Below are 13,140 nucleotides of genomic sequence, written 5' to 3' on the forward strand. Positions count from 1 at the left end.
TTGCGCAACACCATGTCGTTGAATGTAGGCATCGACTGGGTTATTACGACAATCGTCTTCTGCTGAGCCGACTGGATTGAGCTCCTTGAGCTGGTTGCGGACGAAGACTGGACCGGTGACAGTGATGTTGCCGTATGAGGTCTTGTCCTTGAACGTGACTGGTGACTGGATACGGAAAATCAAGCTCGTTCCAGTAGCAGCGGCTTAGAGTTGTCGATCCACTCAAACCAGTCCTTTGATTGCAGAACACCAACAGCAACATCCGTTTCGAGCTTGACAACGTAGTCAGGTTCCTCCGTCATCTCGAAAGTGTTCTCGTAGTCGGTAAAGCGACCACGGTAGAGGAAAGCGGAAACGACCTCGATGACCAGCTGCCGGGCCCGATAGACGTGACCCTTGATGGGCTGGCCGACACAAATCTTGGCCTCAGCAAACATCTCCAGTGCGAGGGGGTTTCGGGAAGCCGTTGGACAAATAGACCAGAGCAAGTGGTCGTTGATGAAAGATCGAGTCACGTGCTGATTTGGCGGTGGCCATTCCGAAGGACATCGAAGTGGTTATGCGCACGAGTGCTGCCCTGATGTGAGCATACGAGGTTGGCAGAGGAGAGGCAGTAAGAGATGGGGAATAAATCGGAGGGAATGGCTCCGATATGCTTGAGTTGAGGAGATAACGCCGCGGTACGACGCGACCAAGGCCACGCTCAAGCGGAAATGCTCCTTGGTGATAGCGAAGGGAATGACGATGAGATTGGGTATGTATTTGCCAATGAGCATGTCGGGATAAAGCTGGGTAACAATGATCATCGACAAATCTAACAAAAGAAATAAAGAGCAGTTCATACAAGCTCGCAAGGTAGGAGTCCGCCAGAGGTACGAAGAGCGAAATTGTAGAGATGCCACGCTCAGGTTTGAGGTGTCCGTCAGCCTTTTGCGTGTCTTGTAGACAACCGAAGTATTCCTTGACGATGTCGCCCAACATCTCCTTGACCTTCTCGACAGTGAACTGTTCCGTGAGCTGAACAGGATGCAATGAGTTTTAGTCGACGAAAACAATGGATTGAACATACCTTGGCAATGTCGATCTTCTGGATCTTCAGGTAGTTGAGAACATTGGTCGTCGGGGAAAATTGACTTCACGATAGCCTTTGAACTGCGTTAGCAACTTTGAGAATCAAACTAAAAATGAGCAAATGAACCTGTGAGCCAATGACAATCGCGAAATCCATTGGCGCGGTAACCTCCTCGTTTCGAACGGTGGAGAACGACTCGCCCGGTTGCCCACAATAGCACAGAACTGCTCGACAGCAGCGCTCTCCATGGTGACCTCGGGACCATGGAAAGTGTCGTGGATGTCGATTCGAGGAAGGACGGCATCGTCTCCATACTACAATTTCCACTTGGAGGCAAGAAGACGTTGAATGAGTTCGGCATGAATGTTGCCCAACATATCCTTGATGGGCTCGTCCTTGATCTTCGAGTGTTTAACAGCCATGGGGCCCTGAAGGATGAAAACACGCGGGGGGTCTTGGTCGAAGACAGATCGAAGCTGTCTTCAGCAGCCCAAAGAGAGTCCTACGGGAAAAGATCAGTCATATGAGAAAAGTAGGGAAAGTCGAACAAACCTTTTTGAACCATACTTCGAAAGTGGCATCAAGAATGGAAATGAAGGGAACAAGTTTCGAGGAAGGAGGCGGAGTCTTCTGCGGCAAGAAGCTGCTTAGTGGCAATCAGATACTCCTTCAAGAAGGACTCGATGAAAGGCAACGGGTCTTCCAAGGACTTGTAAGACTGAAGCAGGGAAGGCTTCTGTCCACCACCGTCGACACCCGCGAAACGCTCTTCAACCCGACCCTTGGCCAGTCAAGTTGCGCAACGAGACATCGACCCACCGATGTTCGTGGGCAACAAACATCAAGCGGACCATACGCAGGACGGTTTCCTCGTAGGTCATCTCGCCGAGCTCCTTTGCGACTCTGCCATCCTTCTTCCAACCAAACCACAGCTTGCTGAAGTCGCGATTCAACTTGCCAATAATCTCGTCCCGTCGCTCCAACAACCAAACGGCACGCTTCTCCTTTGGCATCTTCATCCTCGGCGGCACCGAAACCACTAACACCAACGAGAGAGATATTGGGTTGTTGGCAGAATTTGCAGTGGGTTTGGAGAATGGGTTGATGGAATTCCTCGTAAGAGTGGTGACAACAATACGACCACCAGTCCATTGGAGGATGATGGGGAAGTCGGCGTTGGCAGCAGCGATAGCGACAACTTGTCGGATTCTGTCGACTGAGCCGGGCTTGAAGGCGACATGGCGGATACCAGCAAGACGGAGACCGCGAATGATGTCTGCGGCCTTCTCCGTGCTCAGGATACCGGCCGCGACGCAGAAACCTTCGACGGGGAGCTCTTGCCACAGTGGGAGTTGGAAGCCAGGTGGCGCTGGTTGATGTAAACGACACCAGCGGGAATCTTGGCCTGTATTTCGGCGACTTTGGAGCGGAGAGCAGCGTGTGGTGTAGTGACCACCACTAGCGAGCTCTGTGATAACCAGCGTCAAGGACAGCACTGACGGAACCGGCTTGAACAGTCGAAGGAGTCATGCCCGCGACCATAATGGGTGGCTTGCCGAGGAGACGCGAGACGGGAGTGTCGATATACATGGTGCCATCCATCACTTGGTAGAATTCGTTAGTATGTGCAGAAATGAAAAGGTAATTATTGTAACATACCTGGTCTTCACCAACCTCGGCGAGAACTGCTTCGTCCACCAGTCGTCATACTTGACGCTCTGCGAACCAGATAACTCCGCGTCGCCCTTGGTGGCGCGGTCGCCCACAACGATAACACGGACACCTGGGTTCCTCGCGGTCAAAAGACCGATTCCGCTCAACCCTCCAGGTCCAAAGTCGACAGTATGGGTAGTAGTCTCGAGGAAGTTGGTCGCTGCAGACCAGTGGATTGCCCTCGCTGGCAGTGATGGAAGTCGATGGCGACGCTGAAAAGATTACATCAGCAAGATGATCAAACATGTGAAAAAAAAATCACCATCCTGCGTGGATTCGAGGCCTCCTCTCCATCCAAATCCTCTGCTATGATCTTCTCCGTCTGGCCGACAAGGTATCCATTGTGGCAAGGAACACCGACAACCAAGAAACGAGTGGAGAAGATGGGCTTGCGTTGAGAGAAGGGAATCTTGCTCTGAGCAGGCTGCTCGGAGCACGAACCTTGCGAAGGCTAGTGACAAGGCCATAGAGGGAGCGAGCTGGACCGGTAACGACGAAGGCGCGGGGGCATTGTGAAGGGAGACGCTGCAAGGCAGTTTGTCGTTGGTCGAGAATGGTCAGTGAAGTCCTCCATATCACCAACTTGTTGTCGAGACCGAGTTCTTGTGGGGTCTTTCGCGCCATTTGGAGGTAGCGAACCCGTTGTAGCTTGCCAGCAAATGTTGAAGCCACTGCTACAGATGCGGGATAGGCAGTCGATGGTCATGGAGACGCGCTAGAAAGCCATGAAACGACATCGAGGCCGAAGGTAGTGGAATGTGGAGTTTTGCGCTGGCAGCAAGAGGGATAATAAGCGCATCTTTGGTAACGGTTTCAATGAATTGCGCGACAAATCGCTGATAAATGTCGTAGAGCGATTGCAACTCGTCAAAATAGACCTGGTTCGTGCCTTGTCCGCCGAAAAGGGCGAAAACGGAGGCCTTGTCATTGGAAACGGTATTGAGAAGCCTAGATCGTTCCCATAAAGTTGGTGGCTCCCGTCTTGATGTAAGAGTCTGGAGCTAGTAAGAGTATGTATGGTCTTGCTCGGAATCCCTGCTTCATTACCTATAGAGTCTTTTATTCGCGGGCTATCGAGTTATAGCTAGTAGTCGGTTTCAACTTTTGGGGCTCGTTGACTTTGTTCGCGGAATCCAATCCGCCGTCATTTGCAACAATATGGTTGTCAAGGACGTGCATGGTGTTCGTTGTAGATAGTCAGGGCCTCTTCGAATAGTCTATGCTCTACAGCAATCTTGGCGATTTCGGCTGGGGATGTAGCCAACAGCCTGTGCACCGGGATAGCATTCAGACGCGAGAGGAAGTTGCAGTTGCCGTTCCATGGTGAAGGCTCAATTCGATAAGCTCAGCCGAGTCCTTCAGATGGTCGGACTGGATGAATGCGGCTGTCATATAGTCAGATGGTGTAAAAGCAGATTCGCAGCGAGTTTTGGAGGGGCTGATAGTGTCAAGAGGAGCCTGGTTGATGGTCGTTTGAAGTGTATTGGCCAACGGAACGGTGAAGGTCGAGAGCGTCTAGTGAGACATCATCGTCGCCAAGAACTTGAAATTGGAGTCCTGTGACAGCGAGCCTTTACCTCCTTTGCGGATGCTCTGACAGTCTCGCTCACAAACGACTGTTCATACGTCCTGATTGCTGGCAGTCCAACGTCAAAGTTGCTGTGCTCAACTTGAAATCACTGTAAATTCAATCTCCCGACACTTATAGCACCACCCGTGGCTCAAATTGTCTAAGTTATTTCGTAGGTCGGAAGTACTGCTGGAAACTGTTTTACGAACTGAAGTTACTAATCTAGGTCTGACGACGGTATCTCGATTTCGGTCATAGGATCGTCCAATTCCTGCAAGACTTGTGAGGCCTTGTCCACCATGTTGATCAATTTGTCGACGTTCTTCAGCAAATACGCTCCCCGCTTCTTGGCTTTCAGCAATGCGTTCTCGTAGGACCCGACGCGAGCCATGGCATCCTGGTGCTTATCCTGCAACTTGTCAATCTGGTCCTCCGCCTCGATAACCTCTTGGAAGAACTGTTCTCGACCGTGGTTGACGTGGGAGAGCGTGATCCTAAGCTCTCGGATTTTGTTGCGGTGGGCGCTGACCTCAAGCTCCCATTGCTCATTCTCCTTCTTGATGGCATCCAGCGCATCGGCAACACCAGTGTCGGTGTTCTCCGTGTCGTTGGCTTCCTTTTCGCCTTGCTGCCGCTCCGCTTGCGCGGTCAAGAGTCTGATTTCGAGCTTGGCTGCGTGGTGCGCTTGTTGCAGGGCCTCGTGTTCTTTGCTGAGTTTCTCGTATTTGGTGCCTGTAGCCCATGATCAATCCGTTATGGCTTTCAGCGCAGCGCACTCACGCAAGTTGGTGGCATCATCGAAGGGGTTGGGTTCATCGCTTGGGACAGAGCTAAGCTGGGCGCAAAAGCATTCTGGCTAACTTACCTGTATTGCGCCCCAAGTGGTGAGAAACTAGCTGACCCGCGCGTTGCTGCCCCAGACGCGCGTTCGCTGATTGAGGCGTAGGAGTACTCGTCACGGTAGCTGAGGCCGAATGAATATGGGTGTATTTGCGAACGAATCCACGAAAGACAGCCGAGTCGGAAACGTCTGAAGATAATTCAGACATGGTCAAAAGGAAAAGGTGAGTGAGAGTGACCACCTTCGATCGTTGAACTTGGAACAGAAATAAATTTCCCGATTTGGAAATCTGAGTTTCTGTCACTTTTGCACTCGATTTCTTGCCTCCCCCTTCACCTAACTCAGAAATTTCTGCCCAACTCTCGAAATGTCTGGTGGGTATCCCATAACCGGGAGATGTTAAGGCTCACCCATTCCAGATACAGTCCAAGTTGCAGTTTTGGAGGCCGAGCTTGAGACTTTGCGCGAACTCAACCACCAATTGCTCATCGCCAACGCGAGTGTCGCTCAAGACCGCGACCAGATACAGCTAAAGCTAAACGCACTCGAGTCTGCGCCTGCGCATCAGGCTTTGAAGGCAGTGAGGGTCGAGCTGGCTCAAGCCAACTTCAATGCTCTCGCTTGTCAGACTCAAATAAACTCTCAAAAGCAATTGATTCAGGTGCGTTTTGAGATTTTGTGGACATCTCGCTCGAGCCTTATGGTCTTTGACAGAGTTTCATGGCGGAATCGATTCATCTTCGGACCAATCTCCAAGTGGCCGAAGGTCAAATCGCCCTTCTCCGAGCAAAGAATTCAATTCTTGAGGGGAAGTTGTCTGAATATCAAGCGCAACTGGCGAAGGCTTAGTGGTGTGTCGGAGGGAGTTCAAGTGTTGTCGCATGTATTAGTCTGAGTCGCAAAATACATCTTTTGGCAGCCCACACGACGCGTGACGTCCTTCATTCTGCTTTCCTTGCGCGTTCTCTGAACGGTCTGTATTACTTTCCTTGCGCGAGCTACTTTCAATTACCCGCCACTCACATTCATACCGTGTCTGCTTACTTGCCAGGGCCCAGCCGCCTCTACGTAAGTCTCCTTGGCCGGTCATTTAAATGAACCGGAGTGATCAAGTTTATTATTTCCTTTTTTGCTTCCACCTGCAGGATGGCGTCCCAGCTTCCACACGTTTCCAAGACTGCGAGCAAGTAAGTATTGCCTTCTTTCACTATTACTTCCTATAGCTCATCCTCTTTCAGCCCTGTGACTGGCGTCGACCAGACTCCGAGTCTGCTCATCGCCGGTAAGTTGACCTCCCTCTGGTTTCGTCGCACTTCAAGTTAGCCCTTCAGACAATTTGCGTCTGAAAGAGTCCTGCGATGTCATGGCGGGCGAATGCCGGAACCTGCGCAACGAACTTGAAGAAGCCCACATCGCGCAGACCCGACTCCAAGCTGGTTATGATCGGCTCGCTGCTCTTCATCGCACTCAAGACCAAACCAACGCTCGCCTTAGCACCCAAGTGTTAAAACTCGAGACCCAAGTGGTCGACCATGAAAAAACCTCCTCGGCCTTGGACCTGGAGCTTGTGGCGCTCAAGACGCAACGCGACCGCTCCCTCACTCGTATGACAATAGCCACTCGCGAGCTCGCAAGTAACAAGGCGCTTATGGTGCGAAAGGATCAGGCTTTGACCGAGTTGGATCGAGAGTTGATTGCTATTCGGATGCAAGCTTTGAACGTGCGCGATGCTCTCCAGAACCTGCTTGCCAATGTCGGCTTGGCTGTTGCCACTGAGGACGACTCGGAGGAGGAGGAGGAGGTCGCCTCTTCAGATCAGATGGAACATTAGTGCTAGATGTGCATGCTATCGGACCGTCGAATGTAGACTGGCTATCTTCACATGAATTTGAATTGCAAACGCGTTATATTTGGGACCATTGATAATACTACTTCAGTTACAGGTACATACAAATATTTCATTTCAGTGCAGCGCGATTAAGACATCAAAGCTTCACCTGAGTGCTACAGTATCCACAGTCTGTATGTCCACACCGCACCAGCATTTTCCTCGACTGAATATGAGTGGTGACAACGGCCTGCGCCCGAGAAATTTCCTGCTCGACGTGGCGACTTTTTCTTCGCCACCAAATTGACTTGGTGTTGAAGTAAGTCGAGAGATAGTACTGTTTCATGTAGTCTGAGCTCGACGGTAGCCTGTTCGTACAATAAGACCCTTTGTTGGGCCTGCAGCAAGTGTTGAACCCGTTCGGATTGCGCGGGGAGTGACCTCGACTTCTAACGTCCAGTCTCGGTATTTTACACTCTGCTAAAGGTTATTAAGGCTCAGATTTTGCAGTATTGGAATTCACCATAGTTTCGGTCTCACTTGATTCATCTGGTTGGTGGGATGCGCACACAGACGGACTGACATCGGCGTTCACCGGTTCGGCTGGGCCCATGATGTTTTCTGTCCACTCTCCCCCAGCTAATACTCCAAGGTGCTGTTCGGAGAGACGAGGGGAATGCAGAAGAGATGGCTCTTCTCGCAGTGTGAGGGAGCCGTTCATCAGTGAGAAAACCAGTGATCACGCGGCAACAGCGTGACGGTATCAACGCACTGCCACATTACTAACGTTGTCTTCAACTTTCACTCCCAAGTCAAGTAACCGGAAGTTTGCCATGCGCGAAGTCGCCGAAGTCGCGTTCCTGCTGCTTATGGAGTGCAGTGCCCGCCTTATCTGGTTCATTAAATCTGGTTGACAGCTCGTTCCGGCTGCACGTGTAGGCAACCCTGAAAACTCAAAATCGCCATTTTGGGAAACTCAAGTCGTGAACGTCATGCCTGCACAATTTTGGTCTTGTACTTCATGTTCTCAGGTATGAAACCATCCACAACTACGCGCCATGCTAACCAATATGTTAGATTTCGACGCCCAAGCACACTTCGCTGCCGCCGACAACTCCAACGATGTAGATCTCCCCTACCAGTTGAACGATTACGCGCTCACTCACCTGGACGACGATTACAACAATCCATTCGATGCACAGGTATATGCGCCCTACTTGCTTGTTCTTACAGCTCATGCGCTCCAGTTGGATTCCGAGTCGGAGCAAGTTATTGCAGCACAATTCACGTTCGAGCCGGTATCGCGTTCCCCATCGCCAGGCTGGTTAGCACTATCGTCTTCGACCTCGCCTCTTGCTGGCTCGTCTCCACCAACGTCTTCTGTACATCCCAACACGTCTCCTACACCAATATTCTCTAATATTCCCCCGGACGACTCTCTCGCAATGACTCTCGCGGGCGACGCATCCATGATGCCAGATCACGCGTCCATTACCCCATCCACTGTCCATGAACACATCTGCGCCACTGCAACGGATGCATCATCGTCCATGGGCGTGTCTAAAGGTTGGCCTCCCGTCACCCACTCCCCGACGACCACGACGACGACCTACGACCACCCAACTCGTCAAACTGCAGCTAACATGTACGCGCCAGAGGCGCAATCTACTACTGGCTCCCACACCACTCATTCAAACACGAGCGGCATTCTCCAGCACATGAACACATCTGAAGTACGGCGTCCCTAACACCCACTTTCATACGACCACCTATCCCCGCGCCACCTATCCAACGACTACCAATGTCTTTGACCCCATGAAATCAACTGAAGCACGGCCTTCGACCACCCATCCAACGATCCAGCCCGAGCGCCGAGTCGATCATTCGAAGTCTTTGCCGATTAAACCTGTGGCTGTTTCCAATCCTGCGATCTTACCCGTCCCTTCTCCGATCGTATCAAGTTCCACAACGATTCCTGCATCACAAGTGCTGGCAATTGGTATCCATACTCAAGGGAACATCGCAAGCAGATCGGTCTTCCGTGCTGCCACACGACCGGTTCGTATTTCTATCTCTGGTACAGAGCGCTGACTTTCTTTGGACTTAGATCACAGCTATAGAGGTACCTACTAGCCGAAGAGCGCCTGTCCATGCGCCATCTAGGGTGGGTTTTATCTCGTCATGCACAGTTCATTCACTTACCTTCAACTCAGTTACGCGCGGAACTGCGACTGAATCCATACAATGCTGCCCGAGCTTATCGCACTCACGGCCCCCCGCATCTTCATGCCCCCCGTTTTGGACCAGAAATCCAGTGCAAATTCTTCAAGCGGAAACTCGTCCTCAACCATGTCCAGTTTTATCTCGCGCTTCAACGCCAGCACCATGGAACCCAAGCCACGGGGTCCTCGCAAAGCTCTGGCAGCGACTCCTCTCCAGTCGGTGGATTTGGTACTCAACACCACCGACAACCAGCGAGATACCCGATTGTTGGGTTATTTGGGGTCTTTATTCTTAGGCCACTCCATGGCGGTACAAGAGTTCTATCCAGACATCTCCAACCTGGCGCAATTCGATCAATTTCTGCTTGCTGCGCAGAATTGGCTAAATGCACGACCCTCGGAATTTCCGACCGTCTCAGATGGTGCGCCCACATTGATCTAGGGATTTGCGCATGTTCTGACTATCAGCTTAGCCGTATATGGTGCATTTCTCAGCAACATGCGAGATCACGTATGATTTTACTACCTCTGAGTGAGTGCGCATGCTGAAGCATCCTCAGATAATCCGTTCTGTCCCCCAAATTTGGACAGGATATAGGACACACATGCAGTCGCACCTTGCCCAAAAACTCATTGCCGACTCCGACGTGCACGAGCTTCTCCGAGGTTACCAAATTCTGCATAATTCGGTATGTATGCTTACACAGACGACTGGTCTTCTAACCCAATTATAGTCCAATCCTCATGCAGATGACAACGATGAGGAGGAGAGTTTCGAGGATTTCGACGAGGAGGATGGCGAGATCACGGGCGAAGTCCACTCTGGCGGGACCATGCATACCGTCCCCCCAGGTCAAGTCCTCGAGGGCGAACCACCTAGTGGCCTCACCGACGAGGAGGCCAAGGACCACCGGAAGAACTTCATACTCAGTCATCGACCGGAACGCGGCAGTTTCACTGGACGTTATCTTATCTTGGCCATCAAGGCGCTGCTCAATTACCGACTCCTTAGCCCGATGTGCTTGGAAACATTCGAAGAAGTTATACCGCTTCCGGTGATTGCGCTCAGTGCAGTTTTTGGTCAGTGTCTTTTTTTGGCACTTCTCTCTATTTCACCTTTCATTCAGCTAATTCACGTACTTCATACCATTATCAACCCGGCGGTGCGATTTGAGAGCTCACGATATAAGATGCTTTACTATGCGATCCTCGAGCTGCTGGAGGCGACTTGGAATCATCCAGTCCATGGGCTAGCTCTCCGCCGCCTCAGCGCCAAATTGGTTAAAGCCCTCGGGAAAAGTCAGTGCTACCTATTGTCATTCCAGAGGCTGACCGAAAGTTGTAGGAAAACAACAATAGAAACTGTCGTCGATGTCTGACAAGGCGCAGGCGCCTCATTTTTCCCTCAAGTGACGTATTTCATTCACAATTTGTAGTCTTCACCCCTAGATACTGCACAAATAGAACCAATTCATTGTCCTGACTATGAATATTGTCTGAATTATATGAGAGACCGTGAATTATTTGTGACGACGAAGCAAAAAGTGCGAATAGTATGATCGCATCATCATCATGATGCTTGAGCTGTGTTACTCTCAAGTTCTTACCACCACGAGCTTCACCCAGAGCCTACTATCGGGATGATAGAACGCTCTGCAGACTTCGGGGAGCACAATCAATCCAAGGACGTCGTCGTCCGAGTAGCTCATATCGCAAGGTGCGTCGTTATGCATTGCATTCCCGTTTCACTGAATACTTTGCAAGCTGCTACAGATTTCATCGCGTGTTGTCCTTCTACCTGGACGAGCAACCAACACTACTGACCGACCTTCTCACTCTTCTTATTTTTCGCAACATCGACAAGCGAAATCATTCGCCTCATTCCGATTCGCCTCTGATTCGAAACTCCTTTATCGCGGCAAGTTCCTTCAACTTCAAGTCCTCCAGTCCTTTCTCACCACCGCCCACAGCTCAAGATTGAGGACTTCAACGACGCCTACAACGAAGAGGAAGACTGCAAAACCTTGCGGAATTCCATCAACAACTTCGACAACTTTAGTATGTCAAGTTGTCGTCAATATCGCGACTTCTAACTCGCGTGGCGAGGACGTATTGGAAGGCTTGGCCGAGGTTTTGCAGCTCTATGTCTTCACTGGTCAAGGTTCGCAAGAGCAGGGAATGGGAATGCAACTGTACAATTCCTCGGATCCACTTTGGTGGTATCAAGGGTCAGGCTATTTCGTCGTCGCTACATGGACATAACCTACAACACAACGGGCAAGGACGGGAACTTGAGCTCTTCTCGTACATTGATACTCGCACACCGAAGTACACCTTCGGCCACCCACAAGGTCTACTTTTCGCCACCCAATTCACTCAAATCGCGCTTGTCGTTACCGAGAAGGCTGCTTTCGAGGACATGTGCATGAAGGGCTTTCTCCAGAAGAAGGACTGCGCGTTTTCGGCCTTACGCGAGGTTGTCGATAGGATTTCGACTTTGACGGGTACTCTTCTTGAGATCGTTAACTCCATTGTCGAGGTATGCTTTGTTTTCTTTGTTGTTCTTGTTCTGACCATTTGTAGGGTCAACAATATGCCTGCGCTGTCGAGCTCGTTGCTCTTCAGACGATGACCAATATTTTCAACTACCTGAAGATCCAGAATCCATCAACAACTTCGACAACTTCAGGACGTTTGCCTTGACCAAGCGCCACTCCTCGAGCTCCGTCCACTTGCCGTGTATCTATCTATCGAAGGTACGAAGAGTACCCCGTTTTCTGTTCTCTTTTCTCACTTTCTCAGTAGAAAGATTCGCGATGGGACCAGCTTATCGTTGAACGGCAGACTCTTCAGGGATGCAATAACCACAGCAATGTCGTTGGATCCACTGAGGTTGCTGAGCAACCAATGCCGACATCGCAATACTTCGCGCAGCCTGAAACAGATGTGAATGGTCGAAGAAGGGAGTGCAGGGGGAGCAAGAGGATTATCAGCACAAAACGGCTAACTGGTGGGCTTGTTACTATGACCAGACGAATGTAATAATGCCTCAAATGACCGGGTTTTACTGAAGGACTGTATACTCGAGCGTGGATAACATCCTTTTATTTTGGCACCGTCGCTTGGGATGTCTAGTCTGGGTTTGAGAGCGACAGAAACCCTATAGCTAAGGCTTCTGACGCTCCAACTTGCTCTTCCTCCCGTTCTGCACGGCTGCACTCGCGCTGAATGTACCGCTTATGTAACATACTTGCTTGACACTGAACACGCTGGCTGACTCGGACAGCAGCAACGACGACGGCGACAACCAATTTGCAAGCGAGAAGTCCGAAGGCCCCTCGATGAAGTTCATGTGTACATAGCGATACCGGTCACGGAGAGCCTCTTCAACACCAACTATGAATACAGCTCAATTGGAAACAGACAACCTCTTGCCACACGGCCGTGTAGAAACGGTGACTACCACTACGGAGACGTATACTGGGCCTTCTATCCGTGGAGACGCTTCAAAATCCGCGCTCTGAAAACCTTACTTTACCTTGTGGCCGAGGAAGCAGGCCCAGTGAAAGCAGACACTCTCATGCCTTTCTCACTATGGAGCCTGCTCGCTTGCATTCTGAAGCACGGTTGAGACTCGGATGGCGACGATGTGAGACTGAAGTCTGCACAAGTACGTGTCTTTAGTTTCACTTGAACTTTTATCAATCGTCGCAGCGCGCATCCTCTGCTCAAGATGCGCATCTGTCAATACATAGGCCTACACGAAGATTCGCTTGGATTAACAAAATAGAATTTGCTGTAGTGGGTGGTCAAGTAGCGACGGTTGATGCGGAGCTGGTATCCAGGCCATCTTTTACAGAAGGCTGGACTGGTGGAATAGGTGCCTTTTCCATT

Source organism: Mycena indigotica, assembly GCF_014461135.1.
Source record: "Mycena indigotica strain 171206Taipei chromosome Unknown Mind.scaff0004, whole genome shotgun sequence".
Classification (NCBI taxonomy): Eukaryota; Fungi; Basidiomycota; class Agaricomycetes; order Agaricales; family Mycenaceae; genus Mycena; species Mycena indigotica.